The sequence below is a fragment of the Dermacentor albipictus genome, chromosome 4 (assembly GCF_038994185.2).
Source record: "Dermacentor albipictus isolate Rhodes 1998 colony chromosome 4, USDA_Dalb.pri_finalv2, whole genome shotgun sequence".
Lineage (NCBI taxonomy): Eukaryota > Metazoa > Arthropoda > Arachnida > Ixodida > Ixodidae > Dermacentor > Dermacentor albipictus.
The window spans coordinates 130551130-130573449 of record NC_091824.1 but is presented as its reverse complement, the minus strand read 5'-3'; the positions used below and the strand labels follow the sequence as shown (position 1 = coordinate 130573449).

At 44.2% G+C, this 22320-nt stretch overlaps 1 protein-coding gene across 2 annotated transcripts in view; it reads left to right on the top strand.

Moving 5' to 3' along the window:
• The window catches only part of LOC135898431 (cell adhesion molecule 3-like), a 449844-nt gene that overhangs the window by 172393 nt on the left and 255131 nt on the right, over positions 1–22320 (top strand). The gene's annotated exons all lie outside the window — the stretch shown is intronic.

Genomic DNA, 22320 nt, shown 5'->3' with positions numbered 1-22320 from the left:
GAAACTGAACTGAATATGGCGGCAATAAAGAGTCGGCTACTCTGGAGATTACCTTTCTGTAGATAACCTTCCGGTTTGTGCAAAAAAGAAAGAAGATAAGCGAAAGATAAGTGGATGGCGGTTTATCGCGGCACATTCACTTTGCGGCGTGCGATTCTGAGTCAGCGAGTCAACCGAGAAATCCTGCACAATACGTCAGGGCTTAGAAGACACTCATCCGTATGGGATCAACCTAAAGAAATATAAAGGCGCTCTAAAGGAACACGGCTTGCACCGCTCTTTAAACGACTTGTTTGTTTGTTCAAGAGTGATGCCTCCTTTCAGAAGTGAGAAAGTCACCTGGGATAGAAGCCCACACTTTTAGCTTTATTCCAGTTCATTGGAGCCGTCATTGCACTACCTTCCTTCCTTCCTGCTTTTTTTTTTTTTGCTGATGCTCTTCTGGAATCATCTGTGAAGCTCACCTTTACGTTCTTCCTCTGAATTGGTTTATTGTTATCACTACACATTAGGCATCGACCGAACATCCATGTAGACGTCACACTCGACTTAAAGATTATCTCCCCTCCGAACAAGCTTTCTCTAGTGAAGCAGCTAGTCAGTGTAAAAAAGTTGCGAAAGGTGCAAGCGCAGGGACCTTCATTCCTACTGAGATCACTTTGGAGCTCTATAAGCACTCACAGCATTCTGTGAACAATTAACGGATGTTGGCACTACATCCCGTATACGTTCACTTTGCCTTAAAAGATGTGTGACAGTACGACAACTAAAATCGAATGGCAGATCCTTTAAATGAGGTCGCGTGTCGCTTCACCATAAAGTAAAATAAAATAAAGGTACGGTAGGACTAATCTCAGCGATGACTGTAAATGGTAATGGGATTAGCATTGGAGCAACGTAGTGGCACACTGTTTCTGAAGTCAAGTTTGTTTAACATCTGTAGTTGTCATTCTGAGACTTCCGTTCCGTTTGTTATGCTTGGCATAATTCTGCATCCCGTAATGTTGGTACGGCACTCCCATGACATAGTAACGCTTGAGCGTTGCGGCATGATGACGACTGTGTGATGCCAACGCACTAACGACTATTTTATGACAAAGAAGGAGTGTCGTTGATGGAACGACTAAGGCGCTATGACTTCAACGGCACGACAGTCGTATGATCACAATGAGATCACTTTCTTAAATGATTACATTGGTATAATGGCGACAGCGTGACGATGCCAAAGTGAGGACAATTGGATAACGACTAGTGTATGATGAAGATGGCTGAGAACGGTGGCATGACGACAACCGTATCACGAAGCTAGAATAATGAATAATTGGCATAAGAAGGATTGACATAGGATGGATATAAGAAGGCAGTACGACCATGACTGTGTAACAACGATGGCATGATGCGAGTTGCATGACGAAGTTAGAGCGACCGCGACGGCATCACGGCCATGATATGACGACGAATGTATTACGATGACACAATGAGGACAATGGCATGACAGTGGTATGAGAACAATCGGATGACGGCGAGTTTATGACGACAGTGGCGCAAAGACGACTGTATCATGAAGCCAGTATGACGGCGATGGCACGACCAAAGGTGACTGACGAAGCTGGAATGACGATGTTGCTACGACCATGACGGCATCACACCACGAGCGCATACCTAGTGGCCCAAGCTATTAGACAACTTGGCCCGCTCTGTCGGCGTAGAAGCCGTGAGGACGACGGCTTGACGAGAGACAGGTGATAACGCGGAAATGACAACGATGAAATGCCAATGATTACATCACGACCACGAGTACATCTGTTGGACTACTGGCCCCAACGGGTGGTCGTAGTAGGCGTGACAACCAAGGCATGAGGAGAGTCAGATGACAAAGCTGGAATTACAAAGATGAAATGACAATGATGGCATCGCGACAATGAGCACGTAGATAGTGGCCTAAGCTGTACACTTGCGCCGCTATCTACGGAAGTCTATGCAACGGAAGTCTCAGAATGACAACTACAGATGTTAAACAAACTTGACTTCAGAAACAGTGTGCGACTACGTTGCTTGAATGCTAATCGCATTACCATTTACAGTCATCATTGAGATGAGACCACTTGTAACTTGGGCCACTGGGTTGGCAAGACAGGCTAGATAGATAGATAGATAGATAGATAGATAGATAGATAGATAGATAGATAGATAGATAGATAGATAGATAGATAGATAGATAGATAGATAGATAGATAGATAGATAGATAGATAGATAGATAGATAGATAGATAGATAGATAGATAGATAGATAGATAGATAGATAGATAGATAGATAGATAGATAGATAGATAGATAGATAGATAGATAGATAGATAGATAGATAGATAGATAGATAGATAGATAGATAGATAGATAGATAGATAGATAGATAGATAGATAGATAGATAGATAGATAGATAGATAGATAGATAGATAGATAGATAGATAGATAGATAGATAGATAGATAGATAGATAGATAGATAGATAGATAGATAGATAGATAGATAGATAGATAGGCTGAAAATGCCAGAATTATACGAAGAATGCTAATTGCATCAAAATTAGACGCCATAGTAGACGCCCTTGTCGGCCAGCTGTTGCTCACCATGAAACAAATAAGCTCTATGTACTGCGGCATTATATATTTTACTTCTCTCTTCCTGGGTAAGAATTTAAACCCAAATCAAGATATTGCGATGATACACCTAACGGGGACAGCAAAAGGCTCTAACTGAACATAAATATATGTTCTTTTTTAATCTTGAAAAAAGTAGTTATGTAGTCTTTCGTACCCGCCACTGTTCCCGAGCAATTACGGCGTCTTCCTACGGAGCGCAAGATCGCGAGTAGGATTACTTAGTGCGACAGTGGCATTCCCAACAAGAAGCGGTAAGCGAAAGCGCTAGTGCACCTAGACTTGGAAACGAAACTCTAGGCAGTAAATCAAATTTAGGGTACCCCAGTAGGACGCCTCTCATGTTTCGTTTGTTGCTTTTGGACGTTAAAATCAATTAATTATACAATAAGTATTCGCTAACAACTGATTAAATAAATTACTCCAGTCGATAATAAATAAGCAAAACGCAAAACATTTATTTGTTGTTAATGCTACAACATTATCATGCAACAGCGTGCGAGTCCATGCAGTGTGAGTTTCTAAGCACCACATCTACGTGGATGCATTTCTTCTTAATCGCTGTAGCAAAAAAAGTACTAGGAAGACCAAAACGGCGAAACGTTAATTGACATTTTTTTTTCTTTTTTATGCCTGCCTAGATCATAGCTAGGCTGCTTTCAAATACAACTCTAGTACATACCTGCTGTGAATATCAAGCCATTTCTTCTATGGCAACGGCGTCGGAAAGCCGATTAGGGGATGTTTCTACAAGAGTGCACAATTATTTACAGAGTCGCATTACAGCAAGATTGTAGCAAAGTAATAGAGTTGATGTAGGGACATGCCAATTCATTCAAGGCGTAGATGGCGTAGATTAAAGGTTACAGGTAATTCAAGCGCGTAGTTACTTCACTGAAATGTGTGGCGTCGGCTTGAGTTGATAACTCAAGTTCAATTAGGCATTGCATCGCAGGAACGCTCATGCCCACCATGGAAGTTCATCCAGCACTTCAGTGAGCTGCACAATGCGGCGAAAGTGTTTCGTGAGTCACTCGGATGGCAGATCGAAGAAACAGACAGTAAAGAGTTTAATATTGAGGAAGACATGCCAGCAAAGGGCTCCCAGCTGCGCATTGTACAGTTGAGGCTGCATGGGTGGCATTGCATATAACATTTCCTTGAACGACAATTGGTGTTAAAAGACACAATTTATCCGTAACTTCTTTTTTTGCATTTCTTCTATTTTCTTGCTTCGACCGAATATTGGATTTTCGAGCACAAACTGCAAAGCTAGTAAAAGATCCGGCACAATATTCTGATAACTACAGAGGCACTTCCCCATTCCTCAGCTTCAGTTAAATTGAAATTCTTTTAATGTTTACTTCAGCGGAACCTAGAGGTTAATTGTCTATGTAATTACATATTGATTTGGTTGACCAATTTGAGTTGATTCGATTTGCTTTGGCGGGATTGAAAACGTTGGCAACGTTCATCGCCGGCTTTTCGGTAAAATTAGATAATCACATAAAATATTGTCCGACTTTGGTATCGTTATTCATCAGTTTGTTGCTAATTTGTTTGCATTAAACAGCTTGTCCATCATCTCAGGTATTCTTCCGCGTAGCTTTTGACGAGTAATTTATACCCGTATATTTTCAGTGTAATCAGGTATTGATGTCCGGACCTGCATCAACTGGTATTATAAATTCCTGCTAGTCTTGCGCAACCACTATCAGTTTACTGTGACCCATGGAATCAAGGCACGAATAACATTCAGCACAATGAGTGTGGTTGATCGATCCATCAGTCGTTTCAATGAAATCGAGCTTTCTTTTTCTTTTTTGTAGATTGCTCTGGTGAGAAATGGTGGCAAAACACCTATGCGGTTGCATTTTGCCTGCTATACCGAAATAATAAAATAAATAAATAAATAAATAAATAAATAAATAAATAAATAAATAAATAAATAAATAAATAAATAAATAAATAAATAAATAAATAAATAAATAAATACCATCCACGGTAGTGTAGCGGCTATGGCATTGCACTGCTAAGCTTGGGGTCGTGGCTTCTATACCGGCCGCGACGGCGACATTCCGATGAGGGCAGAGTGGAATGAACGTCCATGTACCACGCACTGGGTGCACGTTAAAGAGCCTCGAGGGTTCAAAGCTATTCCAGTATCCCCCAATATGGCATGCCTTATAATGACATCATGGCTATGCCACGTTTTACAGCGAAGCTGTTAGCCTCTCGGTGGTCGAGATTTTTCGTGTCCGTCCATGAACAACAATTATCATCAGCAGCAGCAATGGATAATAGCCCCCTAATAGCAAAAATGCAATGGCTCATCCCCTTCGTAATGCGGAACCTACAAGCTCTCAGCAAAGTGAAGCGAACAGTGCATAAATTGGTTGTAATCACGCATAAACCGTACAGAACGGCGTACGTTTTATTTATTTATTTACATGTACCTTACAGGCCTTAGAGAATGCATTGTGTGTCCAAGGACAAGCTCAACCCAAGAGCAAGCCTCGTAAGCAAGCGAAAATGCAACGGATCCTGCCCCCGCTACATTTACCAGGCCGGTTATCTGTGCTACTACAAAATATTGCCATACGGGGATATTCCAGCCAGCACTATCGTATGGCAGAACTGGCACAAAACTCGCAATTATCTCTTTCATATTACATACAATGCTGGACGAGCTTACGTTGGATTTGATGAAGTGACAGTTGCTTCTTTACATGTACGCTGTATAGATATACGAACTCCAGGGCAAAGCTACAGGGGAAGTTTGCCGTAGTAGGCTCACTCTTTGTAGAATCTTCTTCAGATGATGCTTAAGCTGCTAATAAACCTGAAGCAGCCACCGACGGTCGTTCTACTGCCACACTATTTACTTGGCAGCTACGCTAGAGAGCATCGGCCAATCATACACGTGAAACGCTATGCTCTAAAACGCAATTCTATAATGTGGAAATGGGCTTCACTTGCGCCTACGTACGAAGCTTGCCTATGTGATATACTCTGCATGAATCAGAACTAGAGCATCTTCACTTGCCGATTAGTAACTCTTAGGTACATGAAGCAGCTAGCCTGGCGACACTGCGTGAAGGCGAGAGTCGACATTGCCGGATTTTCGCTGGCTTGATGGATAGCGCCTTCGAAAGAGTGCATGTGTGTTGTATGCGCTTGTCTTTACACTGGGCACACAAACGCATGCACACACGCACACACACACGCACAAACTCACGCACGCGCGCTGTACGCACGCACACGCGCACTGAAGACGCGATGCTGCTTGTAGTTTTTATGCGAAGCATATTACGAGAGCTCAACCCAGCTCCTCAGGCGCGGTGGTGTCGCCTTGAATACCACGTGACACCGTGACGTCACGACAGAGGAGAAGTGGCTTTGGCTCAACTCTTGCAAGATGGGCTGGGTGGGAATCGAACCAAGGTCTCCGGAGTGTGAGACGGAGACGCTACCACTGAGCCACGAGTACGATGCTTCAAAGCGGTACAAAAGCGTCTCTAGTGAATGCGGTGTTGCCTTAGAAACGAGCTGTTTCTAAGGCTCAGGCGTGCGTCGCTTGCTCAGGCGCACATTTCGTTGCCGCGCCGAACGCTGCGTTGCTCGACGCTCACCGCGTCCAATGCGGGGCGTCCAAGGCGAAGCAGAGTAACGCATGAGTTGTTTCTTCGTCTAGCCGAACCGAATATAGCCAAGCAACAGCAGTTCACCAAGCTAAACAGTGGTTCAACAACTAAAATAAAGGCTAGTATGCTTCGCATCCTGGGCTTAACCTTACCTAAGCCACAGCCATTTTTTTCTCTTTCTCCTGTTTGTGATTGAGAGCTCTTGACACCTCTTACCGCACTCCATTTGGCGCGCCCGCCATAGTGTCTCCTTTCCCGGGCATACATTGGAGGCAATAACAACAAGAACAAAAGGCTCCCTTTCGCACATTTTGCTTGGCGCGAAAAGCTTTCACGGCGCTCTTTGTTCTGCTAGACATTTCTGAAACGAGATATTGCTGTGGGTAGCCATGGTGCTTCCTCAGCCGTATCGATCACTAGTTACAATATAGGCTGGGCATTGTAGTAGTATATGCTCAACCGTTTCCATATCACCACAGCTGTCACAGTAGAGATTGGTTGATTGTCCAAGTCGGCACGAAGAACTGTTTGTAAATGTACTAGAAGAAAGGGAACCGAGGGGCCTGCTTTTTATTAATTATGTAATAAGAAGCGAATAAAAAAGGCACTACATTTGTAAATGTAATGTTCATGCCAAAAGGATGATACAAGGTTTCTTGGCGCAGGAAGTGATCAAACAACATTTAATGCACAAATGCACCACTAATGCCAATAAATACATTAGATCCAGTGCCATGTCCTTCTAGACAATGGCGTGCGTTAAACGTGTTTGCTTAGTCGAAATGTTTGACTAATGCTTTATACGCATTAGAGCGACCGACTTTCATGTTCACATCGTATCGCAAGTATCGCAACTATTCGTATCGTCTACCTTTTTTCTCTCTAGCACTGCCGCACCAAAACTAGATTTGTAATGCACGGTTACAAAGATGTATTACATTTACCATAACTCTCGAGATTTCACAATTCACGGGCTGCCAGAAAATAGACCAGGAGCTTTATTTTCGCGGCTGGTCACTGCTCACCCAAGCGTGTATAATATCAAATAATGGCCAAGTGGCAAAGCCATTGTGTTCGCTGTGGTTCCTATGACGGACTTGGCCCATGGCCAACAGTGCAGCTTTAGAAAAGAAACACTTGTGCCTTTTAAAGCTTTTTGGAAAATTCGGAAATTCTTAGGCTCAAATTAAGCTATCGTGGCTGAGCCCACAGTGAAAATCTACAGATACTATAAGTTGTATATCTACAGACCATGTTTGGTCTTGTTGTATGTTAAGTATCAGTTATGTAAATATATGTAGATACTTGAGCAGTCTCGTCTTCAAAACTCTCAATTTTTGTGCGTGTTTTCAGACTCTTCGGGCACTTTCCTTGTTGACCGAACTGTGTATGTCTCCTGGTACCTTTTTACTCAGTAGTGTGCCTACAGCTTACTGCGAACTATTACTCGTAAGCTGCAGCGCACAACGAGTAACAGCTTAGGACGCTGCTTATTTCAAGCAATCTCTAAAACAGTGTTGGCGCCCGCCTTTCTAATATGGGAAGGGACTATGGTTCACCTATCATCTTTCTTAGGTCATGGTGCATTCGGTTATCCAATATATGAATATTTTAGATTGGTGCCCGTTAGATGTTTGTGAGGCATGAAACCTTGTGTGACTATCAAAAATTAATTTATGCCTTAATTTATTATTTATGTCTTAATTTTTACCTATATTGGTACCACATTCCCTGAGGAGTAGATTTCTGCGGGATGGAAAAATGACGTCGAAGGAATTTCAGTTATTTCAGAGACTCTAACAAATGTTCGACCTTATTTGTAATTCCGGGAATAGCCAGGCACACTTCAGGCTTATTGATATGAAATTAAAGCAGAACACATGTTAATCGATATGAAATTTAAGCAGAACACCTTGTGTCTATGTGTTTGTGCGTTTACGCGTTTTCAAAGTTAGGTTTATGAAACCCGACGTCTTTGTATTTAGGTGGCCTTCACTAGCACTGTTGTGGCCTTTCTTCCGTTCATGCCACATTACTCTATGTAAATCATCATGCATTTGTTTTCTTTTGATCCTAATTTATGTGTTAATATTGAGTGAAGATCAGTGTAGCCAAAACAGCTTACCCCTGTATTCTTAAACGTTTCTTGACCCGAACTTTTTCCTCCACTCCAATGAGTTGAGCAACGCCGCCTGCAGACTAAAGATGACGCTATGCTTCTCAATAATTGCCGTGGAGTTTCACTGAAGCGCAGTGTTCACTTTCGTCAAGGGGCGGGCCTGCCATTTATTCTCTTTAGTCGACGTGCAGTGTTGACTAGAAAAACGTTCTACAATAAGGGGTCAGACATACCTAAACATGCAGACAATCACATAAAGCAAAACATTTATTTCCCTTTTCTTTCAGTTTCGGAAGGAACGCTTTAGATCTTTCTGTGGTACTGTGGCAGCGAGGCATGCCAGTACTTGCCATTTATTTCCAGAAGAGAAGCGTCTCAGCTGAGCCGCACTTGTCCCTTTATCATTCTTTCTTCTTCTCTGCGTGAGATGTGAAATAGACTAAGAAAGCATAAAAAGAACAACTATACCTTCTATAAAAACGAAAGAATGAAAATTGGCATGGTTGCGTTTGCTTTTTCTCCAACGGCAGTTCGCTTGCTCGACAGCAGCCAAGCTATTATCTCGGGCAAATTGCCTTCGCTTTCCGATTATGTAAAGCAGGATTATGCAACGCGGATGAAGCCTCTGACACCACCGACCTTCTTCGGAATACACGCGTCATGTCTTCTATAGGCATCCCAGCCATCAGCGCAACTGCATGTCGATGTCGTATCCCTCTGTTCTCTTAAACGCCGGGTCTCTTATACGGGAGGTCGTAGTACCGCCTCACCGCCGTTCCATCTTCAAGTCATGCCTTTACTGTAATGCCACATCCCTTCTCGCACTACGCACTACGTAAGCAAGAGTGAGCAAGCCTCGAAGAGATGAGATGATTTTCTGTCGACTCAAGTCCGTCAACTTCACGCGCAAAGATGCGTGTCGTGTATTTTCCATCAGCCGGTCCATGAAAACTGTTAAACACATGAATAAAAATTGGTACTTTTTGAATGATTAACTATAAGAACGGGTTAATGCAGAAATATATGAATATAAGGATAACATTAAACTTGGCGCCGTTTAGGATTGCGCAGAAGTAGAAAGAGAGAGAGAGGCTCTTTAATAACTCTTGGAGAGATTTTCCTGGCGGTGCGCCTAGCATGCTACAGCAGATGGGCGTCATGCGAAATGAAGCGATCAGAAGTGTAGATAGCATTTACTGTCTCTATTTACTTACTGTTAAGAGATAATCGTGTCAGTTGCGTCACATGAAACGTTTTCCGTGGTATAATTTGACATTCGTTCTAGTTTTATTCGTGTAAACAGCGTCGATTCAGTCAGGCAGTCTGCCGCCGTGCTTGGGCGTTGTAGTCGCGTTCTGTCCCCACTCGCCGATTTGTTGCCGCGTTCTATAGGCAAGTCAAGCCAAAGCCACCTAGGGTCAAGCACGGGGCGTCAGCGTCCTCCAGGGCTCTGTCATCTGCGGGCGCTCCGCCGCATTCCTTACTGGGAAGCACAGACGTTGCTTTAGGCAAAGCGTTATCATTCTGTCCAGTTCTCAAGTCTTTCGAGGTGGATGAAACTTGAAAAGCAACGTAACTGCGTGCATAGGGTACGTGCACTTTCGGAGCACAACGTACACCACGAGGCATACTTATGCTTTCTCTTTCGAGAAAGTGAGATTATTCATCGATGACTTGAAATAACTATAAAATAATATTAGTTGGCTTAAACGTCAGAAATTAGCGCGAGGCTATGAGATATATTATTGGGGAAGGGCTTCCGATCAATTTCGACCACCTTGAGTTTCTAACGTGTGCATTTCAGCCTCATTGGAATGCTGCCGCCGTGGCTTCTTGTTTGTTAGTGGAACGTCACAGGCACACAGCTACTGCGGGGAGTGTGCATTTATGTGCAGCTATGTCACAGAGAGAAATTTTACCTCCAAATTCCTACGATGACTTACGCTTTCTCCAGTAAAGAAAGACCGCCGTGCACGCCGCTGGTCAAGTGCGGACATCGGCGACGATAAAGGCGACAGCGCCACTATATATAAGGCACGTTTCCTGGCTTTTGCCAGCCGCCATGTAGGCACCTTCGTCATCATTGCGGTGAATGCAAGCAACCACGCAGAGGTCGCTCTTGAAGAATAATTAGCAAGGCATTCAGGATATATCGGGCCCTCTCGTGCAACAAGGGTAGATTTCAGGGCACCCAGCTGGCTGAATCTATTCCTCTGTTCGCCGTCATGCTTGTCTCCGTTGCAGGAAAACGCAATTTTGTTAATGTTAGGGGCACTGTTAACAGCAGCGCTGCTTCAGCCGCTCCTCCCTTCCCTATTTCGCTTAAATCAGGCGCCTCCTCCCGTTTCTCCACATCTCCGTCAAGAGGAATGAGTGTTGCTTCAAGAGCTTTCTAAGCACCGGCCCCCACTCCTCTCCATCCGAGGCTCTTCAGATCAGTAGACAGCAGAGAATAAACTTCGTTCATGCATCAACGAAGAATATAGAATATTTAAAGACATCGATCTGTATTTTAGCTGCTTATTTGGTTTTAGTTTTCTGTTTCTCCGCTTCTCTACAGTTCACTCTCCTATTTTTTCTCTATCTCTGCTTATTATGATCGCCAATTGTGTTTCTCACTGAGAGGTTTCCATCCACTCCACCCTGCTGTGCCGATATTTTTTAGCTCATGCCATGCTATTTTATCTCAAAAGTTTGTTATATCGTCATTCGTAGCTGGGACGAGCAGTGAGCGCAGTGCTTGAGAACGCGCTGCTCTGATCGCGTGATGGACACTGAGATTCTTGTCGAGCTCGTGGTGTTCCTTAATGTCGCTGCTTATCTTACTTTTTTCCATAAGCAGGTCTGAAAGGTCTGAGAGAGGTTTGACGAAAATCTTTAACGCTGACGTGAAAAGGAAAACAAAACACTAGTTTCAAGGACAGGATACAATCGTGTTTGCCATGAGCTCTCCTTCACGCACTTTTATTTCTTCAAAAATAACAGTTGGGGTTATATTCACACGCTTCCGTTTCCAAGAAGTGTTTGTCATCCACCAGTCGCATTTGATATGCGTTCGTGATGTAGTTTGAATTGTTCAAGTGGATTTGATATGTTTGCAGTCAGGATTTTCTTTTTAGAATTCTGACAAATAATGCATGGTAGAAACTGCCTTCTGATTAAGGTCTAATTAAAGCTAAGTTAGGTTTAAGGAGTTTACATCTCAAAACCACGGTATGATATTGAGGGATGCCTCAGTAGGGGACTTCGGATTAATTTTTTCCGACGTGAGGTTCTTTCATGTGCACCCCATACACAGTACACGGGAGTTCTTGCATTTCACCCCTATCGATATGGGGCCGCCGCGACTGGGATTTGACCCCACTATCTTTGGATCAAGCGCAACGCCAAAGTCACTACGGCGGGTGTGATTAATTTATCCCAAGCCAATTTTTCAATTGCTTCTCGCTCGTTACAACTCAGTGACTTGCCCACCGTTTTTCCTAATACTACGGCCTTCATCACGACTGGCCGGAGCTTGTTCTTAAGAACCGCCCCATAATGTGAAGTGCAATGTAAGAACTGGTCCCAAACTGTCTCTATATCGCTATAACTCACCCTACATATGCTTACTGAAAGAAAAGTGCATGCCTCAATTTATATTCGTTAAGTACTTTTCTGAAGCACTGCAGAAAATATATTATATATGCACGGACGTGTCACAGGTATGTGAGCGCTAGGTCTAACAAAATAAAAAGCTAGCTCATATTCTTCATGCCCATTGTATAGGCACCTGGAAGTACTGTTTGCGTTTGTTATGGAGCGCATTGGACTTGCATTATTGTTGCTATTCTAGCTTGTACATGAATGTACGGCTGGAGTCACGTTTCGAACATTCTTTTGCACAAAACATGAATACTTTCCTTCGCTAGCCGTAACCAAGCATCGGATATGCTTGTATGTATTTTTGCTACCGGGAAGCCCTACACGGAGTCTCTCAAGCAACAACACACTGTACTGCTAAGAGAAGCCTCCCTTTCTGAAAACTTCGAGCAGGCCCGACAAATCTGGAGGATTTTGTATATCGTTCCGTGTTTAAACGGATTCCCATTTTGAACTGAAAGGAACACAGGCGGGGCTTTCCAAACACGCTAGCTCTGTTTGCTAGAACTTTCGCACATTTCAACCACTGTTTTTCTATCTAGAAAGAGTGCAACGTTTTTTTTTTTCACTGCCTGCAACAGAAAATGATGGAACGTGTTTTTATGCTGTCATTCAGATGCGTGCATGGCTTCATACAGATATTTCGGACGGCCCACTTGTGTACCACCGAGCGAACGTCAATTTATGTTACACTTGTATGCCCTTAACGTCAATTCAAAGAAACCATAGGCATGCTGTAACACATGAATTTCCACATATTGCCACAGATAGCAGCACGCCGATGTCACGTGCGCATAATATATGGTAATGGTACATGGTACTTGTATATGACTTGTAGCGGTGGCGTCTGTAGTGGTACCAATTCCACAGTAGCAAGCAAGCTCGCAAGGCCTGGGCCTGTACTCCCAAAGCAGCTCATGTCATAGAGTGTATTTTGTAAGATTAGGTGCTGACAGATGCGTAGCAAATACATCGTTAGCGGAAGTAGCTGAGCAATGTCGAAACTCTTGTTAACAGCAAAAATTCCACCTGTTGTTTGCAAATTCATCTTTGATAGAAGCCTCGCCATGATAAAATTAAGAGCCTATCTATATGGTGCATTTACAAAAGCAAGATCCCCAGAGACCACGGTGAAGAAATTCCTCATGTCAATTAAGGTCTCAGAGACACCTCGTCTTCTTCCTCACGGCGCCAGGTCTCTTCAGCACCGGTTGTATTATGCAATCATGTTAAATGTAGTCTTTCTCCCGTCTAACTGAAATTGGAATTATTTGCCTGTTCCTACTCTTCTCTGCCGTTAAAGTCATTTTTAGCGACAGTTGAATAGGTAGTTATTATTTTCATTTCGTTTGCATTGTTCATATTACCTCTATTATTTTCATTGTTCTTTTCACGCCCACTCCTGCTATAGCCCAAGGGGGCTGCAGTATGTACAACTAACTAAAACAGATATTACACATGCCGAGGCTCACGGGCTAACTTGTAGGCCACCTTGTTGTTCATACTGTAAAAGTAGCTTCCCACATGGAGCGCAAGGGTAAATTGATGACGTACAATGCGACCGGTCGGATCCACTTTTATTTACTTTTTTTCCGTATTAAGATCATCAACCTTATCGAAACGTTAACGCTCGTGCTCAAAATTCATTCTGAATTTCAGCTACAGAAACGGTTTTTCCCGTTATGATTTTCTCGGCTTCATTTCCAGTTGGCCTCACACGGTTGTTATAAATAAAAATAAAGCCACTCGGTTCCCCTGACTTTTCTCGGTTTAGTTCTTTGTCTTAAATTTCTTTTTAAATCACCGACCCAGCCTCCTTCCTTTACTCCCCGCGCCCAACTTACGTCTATCACATGAGCACAGAAAGAAAGCAAGGGCTTCTTGACGTGTTTACTCCACTGACTTGTCAACAGGGGCTTCTGAGCTATTGGCCATTACTGACTTTAGTTTTGTACCTGCTGGAACAGTCATGGCTACACTCTTCACACAGAACGCAGAGGAAGCATAATTTGGTGCAGCTTCTTACTCGCCTGCAATATATGTGATATTTTTTCACTCATAACCCCGGTTCCCAGGGATCAATTTTGCGGTGTGATACACAAAAAACCCCGCAGCAGCCGTCAAGCTCTTCGTTTACTCTCGGCTATTTTTCCCCGACAACAAGGCGCTTCTGTTTTGTCAACATGTAATAAACAAAAATATTGTGTGGCGATTTCCTTGTATTACGTAGTTTTTATTAGTTGTCCTTCCGCACGTCGCATTGATTAGCCTTTCTCTTTGCGCAAGTGTTCGCTATATGAACCTTCCCACATCACGCTTTGTTAACAGCGAAACAGTCGCATTCTTAAGGTCAGAATCGCAGAGTAGCATTAGTTTCGGAAATAAAAGCAGTCTGTTGCATTTTTGAGAGCGTAAAGAAACTGATTATCTGTTTTCGACACGCATATAAGTCTTAACAAAGAACTTGAGCTGCGTAATGCACTAAATATCGATGAAAAAATTCACGTAGAAACCGCGCAAAAGAAGAGAGAACGCAAGCTTTCATTTTTTTTTAAACTTAATAAAACAATCCGCTAAAGGCTTTCGCGTATTCGAAAATTCCGACCGTCTTAGCATATTTTTCTTGCACCGTTTGCGGGGACTTATTCATTAGCGTGTTCCTGGATTTAAAAGAAAGAGGCTTAAACACAGCGCCTTGAATGCAAAGACTCACTGATGAGGTTGCCCTTAAAAGTTCCGTGCTGAGGGCTTTCGGCGTATGTTTCGATTTCTATGCCTTCTGAAAAAAAAGGTACGTCGGGAAGAGGGACATATTCTCATACAGCTCGATGAGCAGGCATTCTATTTCGATTTTGCCGATGTCACTTTACATTCCTCCCATTTGCTTTTCCTTTGTGTTTAAGCATTTCCTTGCGCAGCTTCAAGTACGCATTCGGTAGTAAAAACAAGTTGGCCGTCATGTGCAAAAGAAAACCTTGGAGTTACGGCGACATGGAGCAAATATTTGTGAACCACCTTAAGACCACAACATTTATGCATTGGCTTTGTCAAGAGAGTGCCACAATTTTTTCTGGCACCATCATGATCTACATAATTGTGATCAACCTAATTGTAATCCTGGACAACACGTCCTCTTGTCCAAACATGAATTCCAGCCCGAGATATGCTTTCTTCGACCACTCCTGATCACTTCAAGTCCGGAGCTTCTTCTGAACTTCTATCTTATTTGATAAAACAGAGCTTATACATAGTCCTAATGTCTGAACGGAAAATTTGTTCACAAGGCTAAAAGAAATTACCCATGAAATCTTCTGTTTAAAGCAAGGTTGGTTCTGTGCGAGTGTTTCAAGGAAATCCATCTAAGCGCAGCTGAGAGCACTGGCATGCATGGTTCGTTCTATATGTTGAGTGTAACACGGTGTGGATCTAACTGCTGCGTCCCCTTGACAGTTACTTTTGCGTAATTTTACTCCTCCTTTGGGAGCTAGAGTGCAAGCGGAACAAAAATATTAAGTGTCAATCAGAAACATATCATGCGATTCACAAACAGTGCTACTGGAAGAACATGGTTACCGTCCATTTGACAAAGCTGCAAACTACGCCATGATGGCGTAGTGTGGCTTTGGCGTTGCGCTGCTAAACCCGAGAGCTAGGGAACGAATACCGGCCGCGGAAGCCGCGTTACGATGGGGACAAAGCTTAAAAACGCCCATGTGCCGCGCATTGGCTTCACGTTAGAGAACCCCAAGTGGTCAAAATTATTCCGGAGTACCAAACTCCGGCGTGTCTCATGTTGCGGTCTTGGTACGTAAAACCCCAGAATTTAATCTATTTATTGTTACACAGCAGAGGCCTTGGGCAATGCTGTGATGTATAATGGCAATGCCGGCTTGTGATAAATAGCGCGAGGAAGTAGGTTAAATTTATGCGCAGTCAAACCATAGTTGTTCGTCTTGACGACCCCGAAGCCTTTCCTTTGCTGGAAAGAATAAAAAACGTTTTTTTTTCTTTCTATAGAGGAAGATTTTTATATATTTTTTCTCATAACTGTTCATAACGTTCATAACGTTCAGATTAACTATGTGGATTATTACTTTTGGAAAACAACAAATGGTGAAGGCAGTGCAACATTTACTGTGCCAGATTTTAGGGTAATACAGATTTCATTGCAAAGTTTCTATGTTGCATCTCATCCGGTATGTACGCATGCAACGTACCATAGTCACTAACAATCAGGTCCAGGAGCGAACAATGCTTAAGTTTGGTGGCTCGACCTCACCGGCAATATGAAGATGTCAAGTTCAGTACAATGACTGCGCCGAGCTGCTTCCTCTTGCACTTCTGAACAAACAATGGTCACAGATATGCCGACGTTGACCGCTTGGGTGTGGCAAACCGAGGCGACTGCATTATAATTTGGTTCACAAGTCCTTATTGTACGGTCGACCAAGGCACTAAAGGTAAAGGACCTTCAACACTTCTTTAGTCTCGCTGTGTTCGGATACGTGTACGGATACGTGTGTGTCTGCAAGTGCCTCCAGGCAACCACCTGTTTCTTGCTTAGTTTGGCATGCGGTGGTGGGTATCTGCATCTGTTCAATCTGTAGTGTTGCGTGATGTCCTCTGAAAGTTGTCATGCGATCCCCCCACGTCCACTCCCGCATGGCTCTCATGGTGGGCGAGACGTCGGGATTGCTGGCGGACACCGCAGCTCGGCTTGTAAGTCCCCGAACCGCCGCGTGGGCCGTCTCGTTGTCAGGGAGCGCAGGGTCCGTGTGGGCGAGGGTCCATACGAGGAAACTGTCGTTCTTGCGGCAAATACTGCCGTCTTGAATTTGGAGAATGCGGGCCGCTTCCAGGGAGATCCGGCCACTAGCGTAGTTGCGTATCGCTACCGGTCAGTCGCTTCTCACCTCGGCGTCCCTGGTGGCTACCGCGAAGGCTGTCGCCGCTTCCTCGGCCGCCTTCGTCTCTTTCGCGCGTATCGTTGCGCTCGCTACGCAAGTTCCGCTGTGGTCCGTGATAACTACCGCGAAGCCGCGTCACCACTCGTAACAGGCCGCGTCTACGTAAATGGTTTCTTTGCTGCTGCCGTATTTCTTTTCCAGGTCTCGCGCGCGCCTGTTGCGCCGGCCGAGGTGATGCGTCGGGTGCATGTTCTTGGGCAACGGCGAAACGACGATGCGCACTCAAATCGGTCTGGGTATCGCGACCTTCTCGCCATGCTGCGTGTGACAGCTGGTGCGCAGCGTCTCGGGGATGTGTCGTCGGGTTCTGGTCTTTGTCAAACGCTCGTCCTGCGCGATGTTGGTATTGTGTAGACCCCGTGCGAAAAATTCATCCGTGTTTGTGTTGACCAGCGGTCTGATGGCACGTTTGTACGCTTTGAGGATGAGGCAGTCTAGCTTGGTTCGAGCGGTCACCTGCCACTTGAGGTAGGAGGCACTTCAAAAGAAAAGGATTGACAAGCACGACTTGGCGGGGCAGTTGCTTTGACATTTTCGCAGCTCGGACGCGGAATCGAATCTCGATGAAGGCGGCCGTGTTTCTACATGGCTGTAATGCAAAACCGCCTTTGTGTCATGCATTGAGTGCACGTTAAAGAACCTCAGGTGATTAAAATTTATCCGGAGACTCCCACTACTACGTGCTTCATAAACAAATCGTGTTTTTCGCTTGTAAAGCCCAGAATTTAAAAGGAATACCAAAGGTTTTCAATGCAATAAATGATATCAGTAAACTTCCTTCTGGGAAACAGAGGCGTAATAAAATTAAACTGCGCAGTCTGTAGATTGAAGCAGACCAGTTTCCAGCTCGCTTGCATTCAGACAGCGGTATAGTTAATATCGTTATCTCTTCCATCTGGAACATTTATAATGTACACCAGGTAATAGCACAGAGAAATCTTATGCTCAGCAGTAATGCAGGCTCGCTTTAACATCGTCTATGTTTCGAAACATATAGAACTCAACTGCTCGTCCACATCCACTCTGCATGTTGTGCTACCTGGTCCGCCATATTAAGTAGCATAGCATCGCCATCGATTTAACTCGAAGAAATAATATTAAAGCAATCTTGGCGGCACCGTTTCTTATTCTTGCAAAACTCTCCAAAATCTCGGTCGATATTTGTAAGTATAAGAGCAGTTCCAGATGCGGTTGTGTGCTGCTGCTTCCATTGGCATTTGTCGCAACTTAAGATTGCGACAGAAGTAATGATGAAATGCGTCTTCTGAAGGTGGCTATTATATCTGCTAATGTCCTTTCCTGTTTGTGTCTTGAAGCATGGATGGCTGTACTTCGATGATTGCAAACACGTGTACTCCAACATAATATCTTGCATTTGACTCTACTGCGTAGTGCCTCTCATTTTCTTTACGACTGCTGGTGTATTACGTAAGCTTAAGAAATAGAGGCATCGTGCTGATCGAACGCTATTTCGCTGGCTAGCTACGAAGAAAGTGACCTCCGGCTGTTGCCTGTACTGGCAGCTTTCAGAAGTTGCGTGTCTCGTTGCGTCACGTGGTTTGTGTGAGTCCCACGGGGCCATCATGAAACTAAGGGATGGGAATCTTTCAGCCGTATTGTGTGGGCCGTTCCGCCTTGCCCGCCTCATAAGCCAGTGAGAAGTTCTGTGCAAGCCATTCTATCGATTTGCATCGATAACCTTTGTAGAATAAAACTGCATCGCTGGGGCAGTTAGATGCTGCGCTATGTCTGTAGTCGAATTCATTATGGAAAAAATACAATAGTAGTTTCAAAGCGTTTGAAACTGCGTGGCGACCGCCAACGTTTCACCATTGCTTTTGCAGATGGGTTATCATGGCGTGCTACTGCATGTGTTGGCTTCTGAAGGAATGTGAGCCGTCTCATCCTCTAGAGGATGTTTTGCCCAGGCGACACTGAAAGAGGGAGAAAGCGGCGAGTGTGGACCTTGCGGTGCAAAGCCCCCCCCCCCCCCTCCACGAAACACACCTCTCCGCCGAGATCCCGTGAAGATAAGGCCTTATCTCGGTGGCACGCTGACGCTCTGATCAGCGCGAATGGTTGCTAGCTTAGACGAATTCTCCCGTACGCTCGGCGAGAGCTCCACCACGAGGGCAGGACCTTGCGAGGAGATAAATCTGGAACGCTGGCATAGCTCGGGCTTGATACTAGGCGCCTCCTCCTCTTCGTCTAAAAGGAAGAGGACGAACAAAGAGCTCGCCTTTCTCACGTAGCACCGTTACCGCGCTGCTTCCACTCCTTACCCCCCCCCCCCACTCTCTCTCTCCCTGCCAAACGGGCTGGAAAAACTTTCCCCTTCTCCCATCTTGTGACAGCCGTTGGCGTCGCCAGCAAGCCTCAACTCCTTCCCTTTCCTAGTGACGGTGTGTTTTCTTTACGGCTCCCCAGAGTACTGCGTCATGCTGTCAACCGCTTTGTCCGCGCTCTCTTTACTCTTGTTCTGAGTACTTTCTTACTTGTCCGGGAGCAGGCAGAGCGTCTCGGCCGCCATCTTCATCCGCGACCCCCACCTAACGCCCCACCCCCGCCGCCTCACTCCCCTCTTATGACAAGGCGCATTCTGTCTTTTGCTCCCTCCTGTACCGCTCTGTCTCTTTCCCGGTAGCACGCGCTGGTGCGTCTTCTCAGAATCTCCGGCGCGAGCGTGAATACAATGTGCACCCTTAAAGCTATTTTTGTCAACACAAAGTTTTTCTTTCTTACGGTGCTTGGCGCTGCTCTCTCTTTTCCTGAAGCGTTCATTTTCTTCTTCTTCATTTGTATTGTCTTTATTGCGAACTAGGGTGTATAAACGCCTTCATTGATGCGTCTGATTATGGTTAGCGTGGTTCTGTGATTAGTTCGTACTGTTCTCTGGAGGAGTCAGGTGACGCATCAAGGAGGTGGTGGATACGAGCCGAAGCTCGACGGTCGCGGTCCATCTCGCATGAATGCTTTAGGAATATCTTCCTTTTGGACGCTGTCGCTTTCATAGTGGTACAGTTACTGTTTTACCTCGCAGATAGGGATGGCGCGGTATGGTGCAAGGTTTGTAATATACATTTGCCTCGAAGATTCACTCATTTGTAAGAGTAAGGTAATACTTTTTTCTTGACTTTAAGCGTATGACCAAGTATCTAGGTAGCTACGCCACGTATGGCTTTATTTTGTTAATATTTCTGCAATGCCACGAGACCGCAAGAGCTGTAGTCACGTGTTATATGTCAGATTAGAAAAAAAAATTCTCATTATGGATGTTGTGTACCATTTTCGGTGCCGCTGAAAGTGCTTGGTGTAATATTGTTGCAAAGTCACATACTTTGATGGATTTCTGCATCAATGGATGCTATAAATTTGAAATAAATCCGATAATCTGAAATAATTTCTGACCTCATAGCAATTTTTACAGGGCGTATTTTATTCCAATCAAATGCATCCTCCAGTAATTTCTACAGGGTGAGCTATGTTTACGAGAGCTAGGTGCACTTATTCGGTATGTGATGGGAATATACATTAACCTTTAACATGACTATAGAGAAACACCATACTTCTCTCTCTTCATGCAATTCTGCATTCAATCCTTTGTTTATTCTATTAGTTAATTAGAAAAGGAAAAGGGAGGACAAGCTTGTAAGTAAATACAATTTAGATGTGGTAATAAAGTGCTACAAATAATGTGAAAAGCATATGCAGACATAGTAATGTGCCCATATTATTTGCATATACGTTAATTGATAACGTCGACAGCATACCTGTTTATATGTTCGTATACGATGCTGAAGATGCATGTACACGTTATTTTTTTTTTGCGCGTTCCAATAAAGTGTAAAGCGTTATTTTTTTTTTTAAAGCACGACAGTTCCACCCTAAGTCACAAATGCCATAGCGTAACGGATACGCGGCATTAGGGAAGAAAGAAAAGAAAAAGTGTGTGGGGAGTCTTTATCTCGTTATTAACGTCGATCTTGGAATCGAACGCGATCGAATGCCAAATAACAACAAAAAAATTAACAAATAGTCGATCACAATCCGCGCTGATGAACAGCGTCTGCCCAGAGTGTTTCATTCCTCGTAATGCTATAAGTCTGCTCAGTAAGTATCGTGGCTGGGCTAGCTGGTTCGTCATGCTCAAGGCAAGTTGCAGCACAACGTAGAAAAAGTCAATGTACGGAGGAACAAAAACGCACTTGGCCGAACATTCACCCGATGAGTTATCTCCGAAGACGTCAGTTTGTGGGAGCGATACAACGGTTTCTTTGTTCAGCAGCGACGCGATGTGCTCTTTAGGCTGCATGTTGCGGTGGCGCGCCCATATCTTTCTATGTTTCGGATTGTTATTCTTGTTTGCGTGTTTCGGATTATAGTGATTGTTTCTCTCTTCACTGCGCTTGTGTAGAAATTTGCCTGAATTGACAGCTCCTCACAAAAGCAGAATTATTGAAGGTTTACTCCAGTTCATGTCTGCTTCCTCATTTCCTTTGTTTACGTCGCCGCAACATCTTCCTTTCACTACTACTCTGCTATGAAGATGTTTACTGGCGGTCGTTGTGCAGTCACGTTCTAACGAACCCTCGAATTTCAATGGCGAGCAGGAGACTTCGGGTTTATAGGATCACCGTTTGTTGACGCGCAACGACATTAAGCCGAGCGCAAAATGACTTAAACTAGAGTGATAATAGGGAGTTTACAAATGATTATGCTAATTCTTCTTACAAAGCTATCTCTACTTACTGCAAATGGTGTTCGAAATTGCATATACGTACCCTATCTCATCGCCGTGATGAGATAGTGTAGAAATATTGGGTATCATTTTCTGACAAAACACTTCGAATATATCATAAGGCACTAGAAAAATCGGTCGATGAAGCAGCTCAGTTTTCATTAAAAATAAATATGTACCCAGAATGACTCAAGATATATGTAAACGACGGCGACTGTATGGCTGACGAGACAGTCCGCACGCTACACGAGTCTTTTTCCAAACCCACTGCACTAGTTGCGTTTACTTGCCTAAAACGTTAAAGCACAAAGCCGAGCGAGATTGTGAGAACTGGGCGCACGAAACGCAATAAATGTTTTTTTTTTCCTTTTTTGAGTGACCTGACGAATGCAAACGCATGCAACGCCGACCCACTCAGCAGATTGCTGCGCTGGACGAACACGTCGTTCTAATGCTCAACGTAAACACGAGATTTTTTGAAATGTCAGCTGTAAAACTGCGATATGTATGCCGAGCGCGCATAGAGTACTTTATGCTGCTTCTCCGAGACGGC